The sequence below is a fragment of the Anguilla rostrata genome, chromosome 3, assembly GCF_018555375.3.
Source record: "Anguilla rostrata isolate EN2019 chromosome 3, ASM1855537v3, whole genome shotgun sequence".
NCBI classification, from domain to species: domain Eukaryota; kingdom Metazoa; phylum Chordata; class Actinopteri; order Anguilliformes; family Anguillidae; genus Anguilla; species Anguilla rostrata.
In genome coordinates, this window is record NC_057935.1 from 45,074,693 (window position 1) to 45,091,131 (window position 16,439).

A 16,439-nucleotide genomic window follows, 5' to 3' on the forward strand; every position below is an offset into this window, starting at 1 on the left:
CATTAACAAGCATCTGCCAGCTCATCTGTAACTATATCCCCCAAGCATGACACTAGCTAGTCTATCTGAAAAATATTATTTCACCTCCAAAATGTATGTACCGTTGTTGTATATCTAAACAATATAATCTGATCTAGCAGATTTGCTCTGTTCTCTCTGTCTTCTTCCCCGCACAGGCATGGGAATGAATGTCTTTCGGCAATTAGTCATTCTGAATGTGTAGCAAATATAAACTGTGTCCTGAAGTTTCCTCTACATTGAAAGTTGTATTACTTTATTACCTTCTAGAGGGAACACAAAATACCCAAACTATTGGTGGGCAGAGATTAGAGTGACTAGATAATGTCTTTAAAACATCATGTTACTCTTAGATTTTATGTTTTAATTAGGGCTGTCAAAGTTAACGCGATAAAAACGTGTTAATGCTAATTTGTTTCAATGCCACTCATTTTTTAAACGCATGTTAACGCACGTTCTGTTATGATGTTTGCCCGACCCTTATGCTGCATTCAAGACAACTTGGAACTAGTAAAAAACGAGGTCCGACTTGCGAAAAAAGCAACTGAACGATCGTAGAAGTCAAAATTCGAGCATCATTTCTGGGCTCCGTCTTTTCCTACTTGCGGATTGGTGACGTCACATTAAGATAAATGGCGGCATTTGTAGTTTGTGGTAAGAAAGAAAAATGGTGTATTTAGGCTTTTCATGCATTTTCATTTGGGTGATGATAAAAAATGTACGATTAATTTGCGATTAATCACGATAAACCATGGACAATCATGCGATTAATCGCGATTAAATATTTTAATCGATTGACAGTCCTAGTTTTAATTCAATCTGTGACATTATAGAAATCAATAGAAATAGAAAGCATTGATTGAAAACCTTAATGCCTATACAGATAATGAACTGGTAGTTGAAATATACATTTTTAGAAGCAGTTCCAGTCTCAAGCAGAAACCAATGCAATGCGATTTTCCTTTGTTATGAGGAAAATATTTTGCCTTTAGGTGGAGACAGGATTTAACAATCATTTGTCCACAAATCTCAGTTCTGTTGTTCGAAGCAGAAGTAAACTTTATGTTTTTATAGGTATTCAATAGCTGAGCTAGATAACCTCCTTCCAACCAACATATTCATGTTTGGTCTATTTATAAGGAGGCTAAAACCATGCATCTTTAGATAATATCATAGTACTTAGCCCTGCTTCCAACAACATAAAGCAACGTTAATACATAAATTAGTTAGCTTTCAAAAAACAGTCTCCATGCCCACATCTCCTTTCAACGCAACCATGCTCCCCTTCTCTCTCAACCACCCCCCTCCTCACTTTTGATAGCATAAAATGTCTTTAATTACTTGAGTAAATCACATTTTTGGGTGCTTAACTTAACAGCCAACCATCTGTTGAGGATGACATTCAGGGGTTGATATCTGCTGTTCCATCTTGGAAATCTGAACCTTGCATCTGGGCCGGGTGTTCCTTGGTGTTTGGTGTGAGCAGGGTCTTATGTTTTTGTCTTACAGTTCCTCTAGCATTTTATTTTCATCCCTAGCTTTTTGGAATATTTGGCTTTGGTTTTAGAAATTTTGATCTTGATCTTCTTGGAAGTGTTTTAAGACAAACAAACTGTGGTTTGACTTTTTCCTCCATTCATTTCATTTGTGTCTGTAACCTATCCATGTCTGTGTTCAATTTAATTTAAACTTAATTTTAATCTGGTTGTGAGTAGTACCTTTTGATAAAGGTTGATCCAACAGGTTGCTCTGCCTATCAACACATTTGGCAATTTAATTAATAATTAATCTTTAGTAATAATTACCAAATTAAATCAAATCAATTTTATATGTTGGATAAGTGAGAAGTGAACTGTTGATCCACTTGTCTTTGATATTTAGAGTGCCTAACGTTACCATGGGCGTTAGCCATTAAAACTTCTGGTTTCCAAAAATAAACATATTTTGGGCATGTAACAATGTCATGGTTCCATATTCTGTTTGCTACTCGCCGTCGTGGTTTGCGCTAATCGACGCCTTTTCATGCTAATCGGCTACTCAGTATCCCTGTAGAGGAAACTGAGTGCTTATTCAGGGAATTGAGTGTGGTAATCTTCAAAACCGCCTGAGGGCACTCCGAGATTCCCTTTGATTACTACTGATTGTTTGCACCTGATTGAGAGAGCTTATATACACTCACGTGCGATCTATCCTTCGCTTTAGTGTCTACTTACATACATGATAGCCGGTACAGAGAAAATCTCTCTTAGAGAAAAGTGTGGTAAGGAAAAAGTGTAGGATTTTTGAATATAGCTTTTTGTTTTGATTAGTAGTAAGACTTTGGTCCTATTAATCACTTCGCTGCATTCTTTATTTTCTTTTAATCGCCGTTTTTGCCTCATTACGAGGCACCTATTCTTTGCTTTTTTTCCGACTGCACTGCAGTCTTACTAAAACTCTACTCACTCCTTGCGTCTTCGTTTGTTCTCCCGCAGAGACTATTACTTTGTGTTGGGATATTCTCCCTTAGGAGTTCAGTCTTTTCGTTACCCATTCCTCAAGTCTCTTACTGAGACCTAGTGGTTTCCACTTCGGTGGTTACCTTTTTTGTCAAGTAAGGTTTATTGGAGATTCAAGGTTCACATGAGGATGACAGTACAAGTAGTATAGGAATCACCAAGTTTTTCAGTATGCATAAACTAAACTTCAACAAAAAAAAAAGGAAAGGGAAAAACAAAATAAATTAAAAAAATAAAAGTCTATTCCAATTTCCCACCCGCCCCCAACCCCACCCAACCGATCTCTCCTGCTGATTATGAGAAAAGGGAAAGAAAGGGGGAAAAGAACGAGGACCGAGAAATCAAGGAGGGTGCTGTATGGGATGAACCTAGTTAAGGTTCACCTTGTATATTTTGTCTAATGTCCTGTCTTCCCAAGATAACAGATGAAGGGGTACCAAATCTTATCGAAATGGGGCCCTGTGTCCCTTAAGAATCGTATCCACTCAAGATGTAAGGTGTTTGTGAGCTCACTGATCCACAGCTTTGGGGTTGGTACTTCCTTCTTTTTCCAAAACATTAAAATTATCTTTTTGGCTATTATTAACCCATACAAAATTAATTGCTGCTGAGCCTTACGTAGCCTGATCGACTGTTCTGAAACCCCAAAAACTATTAAAAGTGGGTCTGGTTCTATGTGAAGCTCAAGAACTTCTGAGAACACTTTAAAAATTTCACCCCAGTAACCATGCAGGTTGAGGCATAGCGCATAGCTGTGGAGGAGAGTGGCCTCAGTTGCATTACATTTTTCACAAATTGGTGAGACATTTGGGAATATCCTGTGTAATCTGGCCTTCAAATAATGGAGTCTAGAATTGATGGAACATTGGTGGATCTCCTCCAGACTCTTTTCCCAGATCTCATCAGGGATCTCTACCCCTAGCTCCTTCTCCCAGTCTACTCTAATCGAAGTTGTTGTAGGTGGATTTATAGACTGTAAAGTGTCATATAAACGGGATATGATTTTGTCTTTGCCGGCTAAGTCTCTAAGGCAATCGTCCATACAAGAGGGCTGAGCAGCAGCAAATCCATGCGAATGAGTCAGTACATAGCTTCTGACTTTCAGAAACCTAAAGAAATGACTCCTATGGAGTCTATTTTTCTTGTAGCTGTTCTAAACTGGCAAAGGTCCCGTTTAAGTATAGGTCCCCTATAGTTCGTATACCTAAGTCCCTCCATTGTTTGAAACCATCGTCCAGCAAAGATGGAGAGAAGGACGGGTTAGCTGCTATGGGAAGTAAAAATGACAGTGCTTTAGTGGTTACCCCCCTTTTGAGTTCACTGTAGTTACGTGTGGTCGTTAACACTTCCCCACCCTCACACAATGGGCATGGAAAATAGTCATTCAAATTCACTGTGTGCTGATGTGTTAGTTTCCATACTAGCCCGCCTGCACGCGACAACTGTTGTAGTTTCAATATAGCAACTTGTGAGAAACTTTCTTTTTAAAAGCACATAATTCAAAGTTGAGATATTAATAGGTGTAATTCATCTCATAGAACGAAACGTGAAACTATCTTAGGCTTATGTTAACCACAGACCTTATTTTCTGCAGAAAACAAAATCCCTATGGGGGGAGAAAAGCATTGGAAATCTGCCAAGGGAACCCATGGCAGAAGAAACTTCCGAGTTGGTCCACAAAAAGAATGTAACGCCCTATAGAAAGTATTCAAATCGCTTATTTTAGAGGATCACAAGGATAGAGGATTTGAGGAAATTTGTAATATGCAAATGGGATGTCCTTGCTCATTCAAGTGTCAGTTTGAAGTCACATCAACTGCAATTCCAATTATCCACATTCACACATACACATACTCATCCTGTACTGTCACCACCTGTACGCGCCAAGTGCACAAACACCCATGTCCCCACACACACACAATGCATTGACCCACACAAAACACACATACACACTCTGTTGCAGCCTGGAGGACCATACAAGTGCCATGACATAAACACAGGCATCTACTTTACTATTTATGCATTGAGCTGTGCTTGCCTTTTCTATCTGTATCTGAGTTGTCTTTTTGACCTCAGCCATGTTACAATGCAGTTAATACTGGTCCAGTCAGTATGATGACTGTGATTAATAATTTGTAGAATTTGACATTTGTTTATGGACATTACTTATATTATGTTTCACATTGTACATTTATTTATACCGGTTACTTGTCTGCAGGGCCGCCGGGGGGAACACCAGGTCAGTTGTCCCGGGCCCTGGGTCAAGGGGGGGGGGGGGGCAAAAGGGCCCTCTAACCTTTAAGTAATCTGCTGGAATAATTTGTCAAAAATACCTATTTGTGAAAACTTCAAAGCATTAAAGTTGGGAATGATAGCATGTCTCAGTTTGTTGCTGTATTTCATCCTTTGCACATGAGGGGGGGGGGGGCAGTTTAGTTTCATACATAAGAGGAATACAGGGCTGTGAATGTACATGTTTGGTAGGACATACAAGTAAACGACAAACTTTGCTTCTGTGCCTGATCATCATTCAAGGTTCTTATTCTTCTGGAGTGTCTAGCTATCAGTCTATGAATGCACAACTAAGCATGTAGGAGAAATAATAAAGACACTGAGTAATGGAGGAGTGTTGTTTCCATTTGTAGCAATCAATGTTATAAACTGACCATTTTGTTTCACAATGAGTGATTCATAATGTGTGGCAATCGTTGTACTTGACAATGCACATCCAAAATGCAGATAATCTCATAGGGGTAGTATAGGGAAAACCACAAGTGTCACGTCAGAGATGCAATTCAGGCTTGGTTGAGCCTGAGCCATTGAGAAACTCAGATGTTTTGTCCTGCGACCTAAACACATTGGTTCTCTAACAGTATATAGTCAGTTCCTATTTGTGGATCCCAAATGGTTTTAATTTACCTTGAATTACTTATTAGGGGAGGGGGGCTACCCAGTTAACTCAATACTCAAGTGACAGACCTCTCTAGCTGTTTGAAAAATAAATACTTTCATACCCCAAATACATAGATGTGTCAGTCTTTAAAGATATTTTCTGTTGATGAGTAGACTCAAGCAGTTCTGCCAGTCATTCTAACATATGAATCCCCAGTGCTGTTCATGAGTATATCTTAACTGATAATTTATTAAATATGTGTTGCGCATAATCAGGACAGTGTAAATATCAATGAAACAGCAAGGCTTAAATATTTATGGAAGTGCAGTTATTTCGCAAACTGAGTTCGATAACTCGTCCTTGTCTTCACACTTTGTCCTCAAAGATATTACTATATCCAGCTGCAGGACTAAATCAAACTCTCGAGGAATGCTATTGCATAATACATGCTAGAATTAAGATAAATGACCTGCAAATAGGTGTGGTTTGTTTAATTTATTGCCATCATTGATGACCAATTGGAACACAGATAACTTGGACAGGTCTGTTCTTTGTTTTAATATAATTTTTGACAGACATCACATTAGGCTCTTTAGCTTTTCAATCTGATACAATGGGTCATAGAATTTCCTACAATGTGTCAGAGCTGTCAGCTGTGAAACCATTCTAGACTTGGTCCAAATGACCTGTCTTACAAAGTAACACTTTTTCAACTGCAAAATCTTAGCACATCCCACCAACATACAGAGTGATAACATCAGATTGAGAGCTGGAGAATCCCATGGGACATGAGCAGTTTGTGTCAACATCTGTCAGCAGTGTGGCGAGGTGTACTCTGTGGGAAAACCCTCTACAAGTACACTAAGTCCAGCTCACAATGTGAAACGTGTCCTCTAACAGTTTACTTGGCTCTGTTTGTCTCCTGTCTCATGGAACGGATTCAGCGAGATTGGGATTGACAGATGATTTACTTTGCTGTGATTGTCAACAATAAATATGTTTACCTCTTATACAAGTACATCTTTGGAAACATTTTCTATAACAGGTCAACATATTTATCATGCTGAGCACTTGAGAAAGGTTCTTCATGACCTAGATACAATAAGTGTGTAAGATAATGTTAACATAAATACCACTGTCAGCACCATACATATAGTCAAAGACTGTATGTAGCACCAGTACATGTGCTCACAAAAATGGTAATAATAATCAGGGTACCTTCGAGTACCACAAAGTAAAAAAAAACAAATTAAAAAAAAAACAAAAACAAAACACTGTTATAGACAACATGTCCTTTTTTATACACATAAATAACATTCAGTAATATTATTCTGTACCATTTCCTCTCAAATGAGGGACACTAAAAATGAAAATTGTGTCAGTATTATGTGCATTATACACTATACCATTTCCCAATTTGTTGTTTAGTATCATTGTTTGGGACAAAGCCATATTTTTTTCTTGAATTGGCTGTGTAGTCCATAATTATAGATGTGTAATCAAACAATTTGTATGTGGTTAAAGTGCACATTCTCAGCTTTTATTAAAGGGTATTTTAGACATTTTGATTTCACCATGTAGAAATATTTTTTTTATACAAAAAAAACCTTACTTTCATGTAAGGATGCCATAATGTTTGTGACAAATGGCTTCACAGGTGTTTCTGATCAATCAGTAGTGTTCAATTTCACCTTTAGTGCCAGTATAAGCTTTCAGGATCTAGTCTTGATTCTAGGCTTTTGATTGCCTTTGGGGTCTGTTATTGGGGTTTGTCAGTATTTCAGTAAACCTTGATGTTTGGCCTATGTCTGTGCTTTTTTCAGATTTCTAAGCCTCATTGTGGCTTCCTTGACATTCTTTGGCACAACTCTGGTCCTTATGCTGACCCTTTGTTAGCCTCCTTGTGCATGAACTAATGATGCAACAACACACAGCTGGTAAGCCAACTGTCCACTGCACAAACAGAAAAAAATAAAATAAGATGAGACGACTTATTTCATTCGATTACCATGAAACTTTCAGTTAGTTGCAATGTAAACTGATCAGGCATAGTAAGCATCGGTCAAATATGGTAACTGTAGACTCTGTTGGGCTATTTAGTCAGAAAAATATAATGTTTTTTTTATTTTCTTTCAAGATTAACATGGAAAGAATTAAATGCTGTGCACTATAAAGTACCCAGTAGTCTCTTGATTAACAAGGCAGTAGTCGGTTTTTCCATCTGACAAAGTCTGTAACAAAATATACAAATTAATATAACTGGCAGGTCCTCTCAATTAAAAATTTTTTTTTTTTTTTTAATAGAACAGCAACTAAGGAGAACGGGACATGGGTGGGGCTTGACAAGGTTGAATTTTGACATAAGGGAACACTGTTTACCTAATCTCACACAAGCAGGAGCAGGTTTTTTTGAAGTGAGGAAATATAAAATCCAGGAGAAAATCTGTTTAATCTGATCAGTTCCAGGTATTGTGTGCTAAAAATCAGTAAAAACCAAGAACAACAAGCCTTTGAAGTAGGCCATGTAATTGCTGAATCTTGATTCATATTTGATCTGCAATGCCTAGTTTGACAGTTTGATCAGAGCCAGGCACAGCTGTGCTGTACAAACTCATTTGCATAGAGTGTACTTTATGCAAATGAGATGGACAGGTCTACTCCACCGCCCACTGGAAGCATTTTTCAAAATCGTGTAGTAGGTGGAGCCTGGCTGAAACATTGAGGCAATTACTCTTTAAATCTTGTTTTTTCTAGGACTAACCACACTTATTTTCCACTAAAACATTTCACTGAAGAAACTCTTTACAACCCTGATCTTTATGTCCTCAATATGAGCGTTTGTTTGTTTATGGAGATGTTCACACTTGGTCAGAAGTAGCAACAAATGTATTTGGCTATACAGTTATCAAATGCTAACCAAGGTGACAAAATGAGCTACCTACAGGCTGACAGAAAGCAGAATTTAAACAATCTAATGTAGCAATTAATTTTTTTCACATCATGGGTAAACTCACCAGTGATCAAAATAACTGACTAAACACTCTGCAAAAGTGGAACTCATTCTGACAGTAATGTTTATCTGATAGTAATATTGATTTTCCACATTTAACCAAAGATGATATAAGAAAGATGCTCCACTCGCTCCCAACATAACACTACCAATTCCCTATCTATCAAGTCTTCTGTCCAAAACAACTGAGTAATCTTTGTCACACTATCATCTTTGGTTGGACCAGATGACATTATATGGCTGTGCCCATGTGATTAGCTTTATTTTAGCATATTGTGATCAGTGCAACCTTCAAAAAATATATTACAAACATCATGGGTGTCCATTACAATGTTTGCTAGAATTGGAATACATAATTTGTATTTGAAAAGGTGAATGATATTGCAAATAAATACATTTTCACCACACAAACCATTGGATTACATTGATATTTGTATTGATACTAATGAGATAGACAGTGCATGTAGCTAGCTTATGAATCAGATGAGCCCATCATGCCTAACACACGTTGAGCCATCTAGTGTTGTTATATTCATTGTACATTTATATATTAAATTAAATAGTCAGATATCCAATTAAATGCAATCATAACTGGAGATAAATAACAACAGCAGCTGCTAAACAAAGCTAAGCTACAGACAGGTGGTCACGTGACGTAGGGTGAAGGTGGCAGGGGGGCAGCTTGGCAATTTCCCCAAAATGGGTAAGGTTACAATTACGGTAAGGTATTCTGATCTCAATCAGCACTCTTATCAAGAGCAACTTCAACCTTACGAAGACTAGTGTGATGTAACAGTCCAATTCCAGAACCGCTGGCGCACAGCCAGAAAATAAAATCATGCTGAGGCCTTTGGAAATAATTCAGAAAAGGGTTACATGTGAAAGGGTTCATCTGACGCCCTACCCAGACTATACATAAGATGTGCTTTTAAATAACGAAATATAAAAGCAACCACAGAGTGAACTTCAAAAGCAAATACAGTGGCCTACGTATGAGAGCGCAAATTATAATGACTAGTGTAGATCAGACAGCTTCAAATGTTCGTTGTCCTTTTATTTGGGCTATTTTGGGCTACCTGACTTGAAATTTGGGCTATTTTCAACATCTTGTTTAGGGATGCACCGATTGATCGGCCACTGATTGTTATCGGCTAATAATACTGCAATCAGCCATCGGCCGATAGTTCGAAAACAACCGATGGTCAGCTCCGATTAAGTAAAAAAAAAAAAGAAAATAGTCTATTGTCTTTTTGAATTCAAGAGCTGTTTTTTATTTGCCAGTCAGATACAAAATAATTGCACTTTGTTTTCCATATTCAGTGTTTCCCCTATAATTGTACAGACCTGGTGGGCTGCCAGGCAAAATGCTTTTGGAAAATGCTGGAAATGACGCCAAATATTCATTCATTTGGAAATCAATAATCATTTGGCTTGGTACCCTCTGTGGGGTGCTTTTCCAAATTATGAGTCAACCTCTGTGTTGTAGCCTGGGATGCGATAAGAGTGTCACTGCAGCATTCTATCAATGAGCCATATAAGAACTTGTTCTTATATGGTTCATTGTGTTCTATGTTGCTGTCAGTCTCACTGAACTGTGGTCAGTCTCTTTACTTTACTTATCCTTGCTGAGCTTAGTGAAAGTAAGTTTCTGGTATTCAATATTTTCTTGTACTTCTTGTTTGAACTGTCAACCTAGCATTACCACTTTGTGTCAGTATGGTTGAAGGTGGTCGTGAAATTTCTTCTTACAGCACTTTTTACCCGTCACAGCACTTTCGACACAAACAACGCCGGAAGGTTTGATCTAAATGCACTGACAACATATAGCCTTTTTTCCAAAATGTTATTTCTCAATATAACTGTGCCCCCATGGTAATGCATTTCCTATGCTTGCGGGTCAGGCACTCTTCATGGTACGAACAAATTTTAGGACAGCGCTTCCGGCATTGCTTGTGTCGAAAGTGCTGTGACGGTAACAGCAATGGATTTTGGTTGCATTCTTCACGGTAAGAAGACATTTTATGAGAATGGCCTAAAAAACTAAAAACTCCAACATAGGGGATGGATAACCAAGTATTAAAACAAAAAGTTGTTCTCCTATGTTCACAATGTGCTAATATTTTGGTAAAGGTTAGAGAATGTTAACATCAATGCACAAAGTGCATAAAATCTTGGTAAACCTGCAAAGTAATGCCAGGCGTGTCCCTATTTTTTCCTCCAATAGCAATGTTTCAGACCCAGCAACTGCCTGACACTATAATTCAATTTAACGTAAATTAATTTGAGTTTGTAACATTATTAAATATCCTCTGTTAGCAATTGTGGAGTCTTGATTATAATGTGGCAGAGGTTGCACATCTTATTATTAAGCAATAAACACATTGTATCAAGTTATCCTTTCCTTGTGATCATTCATAGTCGTAAATATACAGAACAAACAGAATATTGAAAGCAAATAGAAATTGCAGACTGCCTGCTTCACCATCTGACCCTGCCATTATGCCACCCTGCGTGTTGTGTCTGTTTAGCGGTTTTTCAGTGGTACCACCAGGCCAGAAAACAGTTCTAGGGGAACCAATGATATTTCAGGAATGCACTGTCAGTGGAAAGAATGCATTTTAAGTAGGATGAATATAAAAAATGACACAAATAAATGTTAAACTTTGTTGCATTACTTTGATTTAGTTGTGTAAATAAAATTGCGTTTATTAGAATGGCAAGATTTTGAATTGATTTTAAATTCCGTAAAACCTATGCAAGCATAACCACCAAACAATCGGTATCGGTATCAGCCAATGTTTCCCCCAAATAATCAGAATCGACATCGATCAGAAATATAGGTGCGTTCATAATCTTGTTTTTTATCATTTTCACACTGATCGATTGTAGTCTACCTTCATGCACTGTAGCCCTCATTGAATTCTAGCAATAATAAAAAAAGTAAAAATATATCAATAGAATTGCAATTGTTGAAAATATCGTAATTTTGCACGAAGACCAACAAAAATTTAATAAATAAATGTATAATGAAATAAATAAGTAATGAAATTAATAAATATCTATTCATTATTTTATGCCCCTCACTGGGTCTTGTCTAATGGTATGGATACTTGATACAATGATTTGTTTGATACTTTTTAACACAAACCTTACTCTATAGTAGAGCAGCAGTATGCAACGTAGCTGGAACGCCTCCACACTACATTGTGGCTACCTCCCACAGATGGAGTGCGACAGAGTGCCTACGTCAGCCAGAACTGGACATGAACAAATAATAATAAAACCCGAACATTCTAGTAAAAAAAACTGGACATCTGGTAACCCCAGCTGAATGGCTAGCGATAACATTACTTACAGCTCCAACAGAAAACAATTCAACTCCAGGTTGCTTTTCATCCCCTTGGCAAACTTCAGCTGACGTCACCAAAGAAATGCAATTCCAGTAGCTCTAGTTCTTGAACAAGCTCTGTCGGTGTGTATTTTTGCTTTGCTGTATCTGAGCCATTACAGTGGCTAGGTAGCTAGCAACAAACACTCCGCTGTTCTGTAACCACACCCAGCCCTCCCCACACAGAAAAGTGCACCATAATTTAATAAGAAGAGGAACACTGCTGGTCATGCTTTCTTGGCTAGTTTTGTTGGAAAACATTTTCTGAAAGCTCCCATTAATGTTTGCTGAGAATTATATGCGGTCGGACTCGAGCTGATGCTACACGTTTTGTCACTTTTTGCAGGGTCAGATTTCATATTCAGATTTTGCATGAATTTACGTCGCTCCAGTGCTCTTTGAGTATGTTAGCTCTGTGTAGCAAAGCTTACATTTGACATAATGTTCTGAAATCTGCTCAAAGAGTCCAGCATTTTTTCTGTGTCGTTATTTGCAAAGCATTTTGAGGAATGTCATCTTGATTTTTGTCACATGCGCAAGCAGAAGCCTACGTTATCACAGCCTCACTCAACTGTCAAAACTGACACCAGATCAGCACTAATATTTTAAAACACAAGTCTATGACAATTACAGTGCGAACAGGACACTTTCAGTGGTTATAATTTCAATAACACTGGTGCTTAGAAATACGTTAATTAACGCTTAGCGATTAAACAGTACAAGTACAACCATGCAGTTTTAGCAGTTCAGCTGAAGCTTCAATGTCATCTTGTGGTGCAATCCTTGGTACTTGCAACTTGGCTACATTGTTACACTCATCCTATTATATTGCGTGCCAATTAATTTTTTTTATATTTTATGAACAATAGATCACAATGTATCTCTTCTTATCACATGCTTCAAAAGCAATAAACAAGTTTAATTTCATTATAATAATGTAAAATAGGAAAGATTTGGGCATGGGAAAGTTGCAAGTATGGGTAAGCAAGGTTTAGTTGTAAATATAGGGATGAAAGCAATTATGAAAATCTAACTTATTAAAGTACCAAAACTCAAAAGTTGGGCATAGTGAAAATACAGAAATATACATTGAATATATATATTGAATATACCAGACTATTACCATCAGGGGGAAAATTGAGGTAACAAGCTTTGATTTAGTGTGTCTGTTTACTTTCATTCCTTTTTGTTAAGTTTAAGAGAAGGGATGATGTTTACCATTCAAAATTGACGACTGCTGGCTGTGTTATTTTCCTCTCACTGTGAACATCCCCCTAGGCCACACATTCTTCTGATTCATTTAAAGTAAGGGAAATTGCTGTTTCTGCAGTAAGCTGAACAACACAGACAGTGTCAACCTCTGGAAACTATTGCATCCCCTTTTCCACTAAATAAATAACTAAAATACACAAAATGTTTCTGCCATGCAGTTATTGCATGGCTATAATAATAAAAATAATAATAATAGTATAATTATATAACAGTAATAATTCCTGTTCTTTGCATGTATGAGGAAAAAATAATGCTGTGTGTGTTATTGTGGGCATGTGTGTGTGCATACGTGTGTGTGTGTGTGTGCGTGTACATTGTGTACAGTCAAAATTGTATTTTTATATGTGGTGATACACAGATGATTTCCCTGTTTACCGATTACGTGAAATAACATAAATCCACACACCTGTAGTTCATTGTTACCTCATGTTTTACCATTCTGATTTATGTATGTGGTTTGTGCTGCTTTGACAAACAGGCAGTGGTTGTGTATGAACTGTTTCTGGTTATGAAGGGTAGGGAGTGTGGGGAATATGAGGAATAGATATGCCTATTAATCATATTACATATGTGTCCTTCAGAAGCATGAAGCCAGGTGTGTCTCCATTGAAATCAAAATCATCAGGCACCACTCTCTGCTTTAATACAATACTAACTCCACTGCCCACATATAGTATACATACAAAACATGTTTTCTGTGGAACCATATTTTTCATGGTTCGATAAATGAACAAATAAAGATATCATTTTCCATTAACTGGCTGTAGAACAGAATCCCTTGCCTGAACTGAAAACACCCAGTATACTTGGCAGCTTATAGTTTTTAATTTTACATGACATGCATGCTGTAAACCTTTCATAAAGCAGGATTTGTGCTTAGCAATTGTTCAGGTTTGAACATTAGTGCTCCATCTGGAGTATAATCCCAAGGCTCAAAAACAAGAGATTTAGTCCTGGCACTGCGGTGCATTTTGACCTAGCTACAACATGGCTGATAATGTGGCTTTTTCTCATAGCAGTGGTTTTATGGCTAACCCATCATTACAAGATTGTGCTAGTAACAATAATGGTAATCTGTGGGAACTATAGCACCAATAACAGTCAGATTTCATTTCATTAAGCAAACTCAACAATGCCAAATTACATGTTACAGTAGTTGAATGGTACTGAGATTAATCCAGTGTGTATTTAATGAACCTTAAACATTTATGACAGGTTAGTTTTGATATAGCTGAATTGGTTGCCTTTTTGTTTTAAATGCATAGTTCAGATACTACAACAAAGCATTTAATCAGTTTTCCAAAGACCTAAATTATTCTCAAGAAAACAACAATAGTCCCATATAGTCCAGAGTCTCGGTCATAATAAAATCAGACGCAGACTGATGTGTGATTTTGCAAAAACCAGTATTTCTAGCATGTTCATTATCATGATAAATCATGTTAAGCTTCAAATCTGCCATCTAGACCATGGAAGCACAAACATGCAGTCCTGTAGGTTTTCATTTCAACCACAATCTGGCACAGCTAATTATACCAATTAGCAGCTCAACAAGCTCTAGCTGTTGAATGAGGTGGCTGTGTTAGGGTTGGAGTGAAAACTTAGAGGATGGCAGATCTCCAAAAACAGGGCTGGGCAGCCCTGATCTACACCAGCCAGGAGTAAACAGCATGGTAATAAATGGTTAAAATCGTTTTGTTCTTTCTAATCATTTTTTACTCCTCTTTTGATAAATCTCTTTGTAATTTGCATAAATTCACAAGCAACAAAACAAATGTTTTTTTTGTTCAGTCTAAAGCATGTTTAGAATTCTATTCCCTCAAAGTAAAATTGTTGCCTATCCACAATATTTCACTAACAATTGCCAGATATCTCTATATCAATTGCCAACAATTACTGCGTTTCCCTACGCAGAGAAATTTTTGGTGTGCACCAAAGCAAAATGTGCACCAAACAGGGAAAAAAGGGAAAACAAACTATAAAAATCAGTTAGACTGTTATTTATTTGGTGGTACAATGCAGCCCTCTGATAATCTGAGAAAAGCAAAGATAGTGAAAGAGAAACATGACAGCAAGGCAGCACAGTCATTGTGGGCAAGACTATTATGTGCAGGGACGCCTGGCTTGTCGTCGCCACCCAATAATCAAAGCTGCGAAGGTAAGGAGGAAGCAAATCAACGTTAATCAATGATGTCAGCTTTATAGTGAACCGGAAATTCATTTAAAAACGTGAGTTTGAATTTGCTTATCAATTCCAGAAAGCGTATTTTCAGTTGCATTCACAAAATGAGTGAAATACACAAGAATCGGAGACAGCTTCCGCTTACCGGTTCCATGGATTTCTATGGGAGCTGTTCATTGGCACATGACGCCAATCAATGGCAGCGGCCATGTCTGATTATGGGGCTTTATGACAGCTGAGCATGCGCATTGAGTACCTAAACGTGAAGGATCACGGTAAACCAAGATACACAGTACAATGACGTAAACTTGTGGGGACGTGCTCCGAGAAAGCTTTCAAGTCTTCTGACAAACTGCAACATTGCATCTAGTAGCTAGCTAGCTACAGGATTTTACGGAATAAATGAAGTGACTCATTGTGACAAGGACGTTTTGAATGTAGTTTCCAATGTTTCTGCAAGTTCAAGTAAGGTAGTCGATATTTTTCATGGAGGAATTTGGCTACAATTGACTACATTGCATTAGCTCATCATATGCATACAGAAAAGCTAGCAGGTAAGCTAGCGAGCAACACTGAATTATAGTTAGAAAAGTTGTGGTAAGCTAGCTAACTAAATAGCTATTATGTTTCACAAACTAGCTATCATGTTCTCTAACTGGCTAGATACAACTAGTCGCACTAGTAGAATTAGTAGCAATAACAAAAATAACAATGTCAAAATAATAATATGGTGGAATCGGCATAAAAGCATTTTAAGAGCAACATATGCCAGCTTCATTACCTATTTATAAAGCATTGGACAATAGCCACAAGAATGTTATAGCATGTGATATTAATAGTAATAATATCAAAAAGAAATATAATCAAATCAACAATCACGGTGCATTCATGTAATCCTAGCTCAAGGATTAATACTCAAAGTATTCGGATATGTCGGTTCTGTGCAGAGAACTCTCTTTTCAGCATTAATGAGTCGATTGCAGCCTCATGCTCATTCATGAGAGGGTGTGCCCATGAAAGCAGGTACGTGCGCTATAACATAACTAAACCATGTGGACCAATGTGTTCTTCTGTGGGGCTCAGAAAAAAAGTGCTGTGAGAGTAATTAGTTTAGTGTGAAGAAATGTAAGAGTTTTAAAGCACTGTAATTTCATTTGGCCAGAATAAATTCATTATTT

The 16,439-nt window shown here is 37.5% G+C and overlaps 1 protein-coding gene and 1 long non-coding RNA gene across 5 annotated transcripts in view; one reads left to right on the plus strand and one right to left on the minus strand.

Annotated features, from left to right (window-relative positions):
• Window positions 1–16,439, plus strand: part of LOC135250978 (uncharacterized) — a 101,320-nt gene that overhangs the window by 67,469 nt on the left and 17,412 nt on the right. Inside the window, exon 1 of one of the 3 annotated variants that reach the window (XR_010329056.1) lies at window positions 7,236–7,346. The exons of the other annotated variants lie outside the window; for them this stretch is intronic. This is a non-coding gene — a long non-coding RNA (uncharacterized LOC135250978). Of the gene's footprint in view, window positions 1–7,235; window positions 7,347–16,439 lie in introns of those variants that run through there. 3 annotated transcript variants of the gene reach the window in all.
• The window catches only part of LOC135250977 (neuroligin-4, X-linked-like), an 87,044-nt gene that overhangs the window by 62,636 nt on the left and 7,969 nt on the right, over window positions 1–16,439 (minus strand). The window lies entirely within an intron of this gene.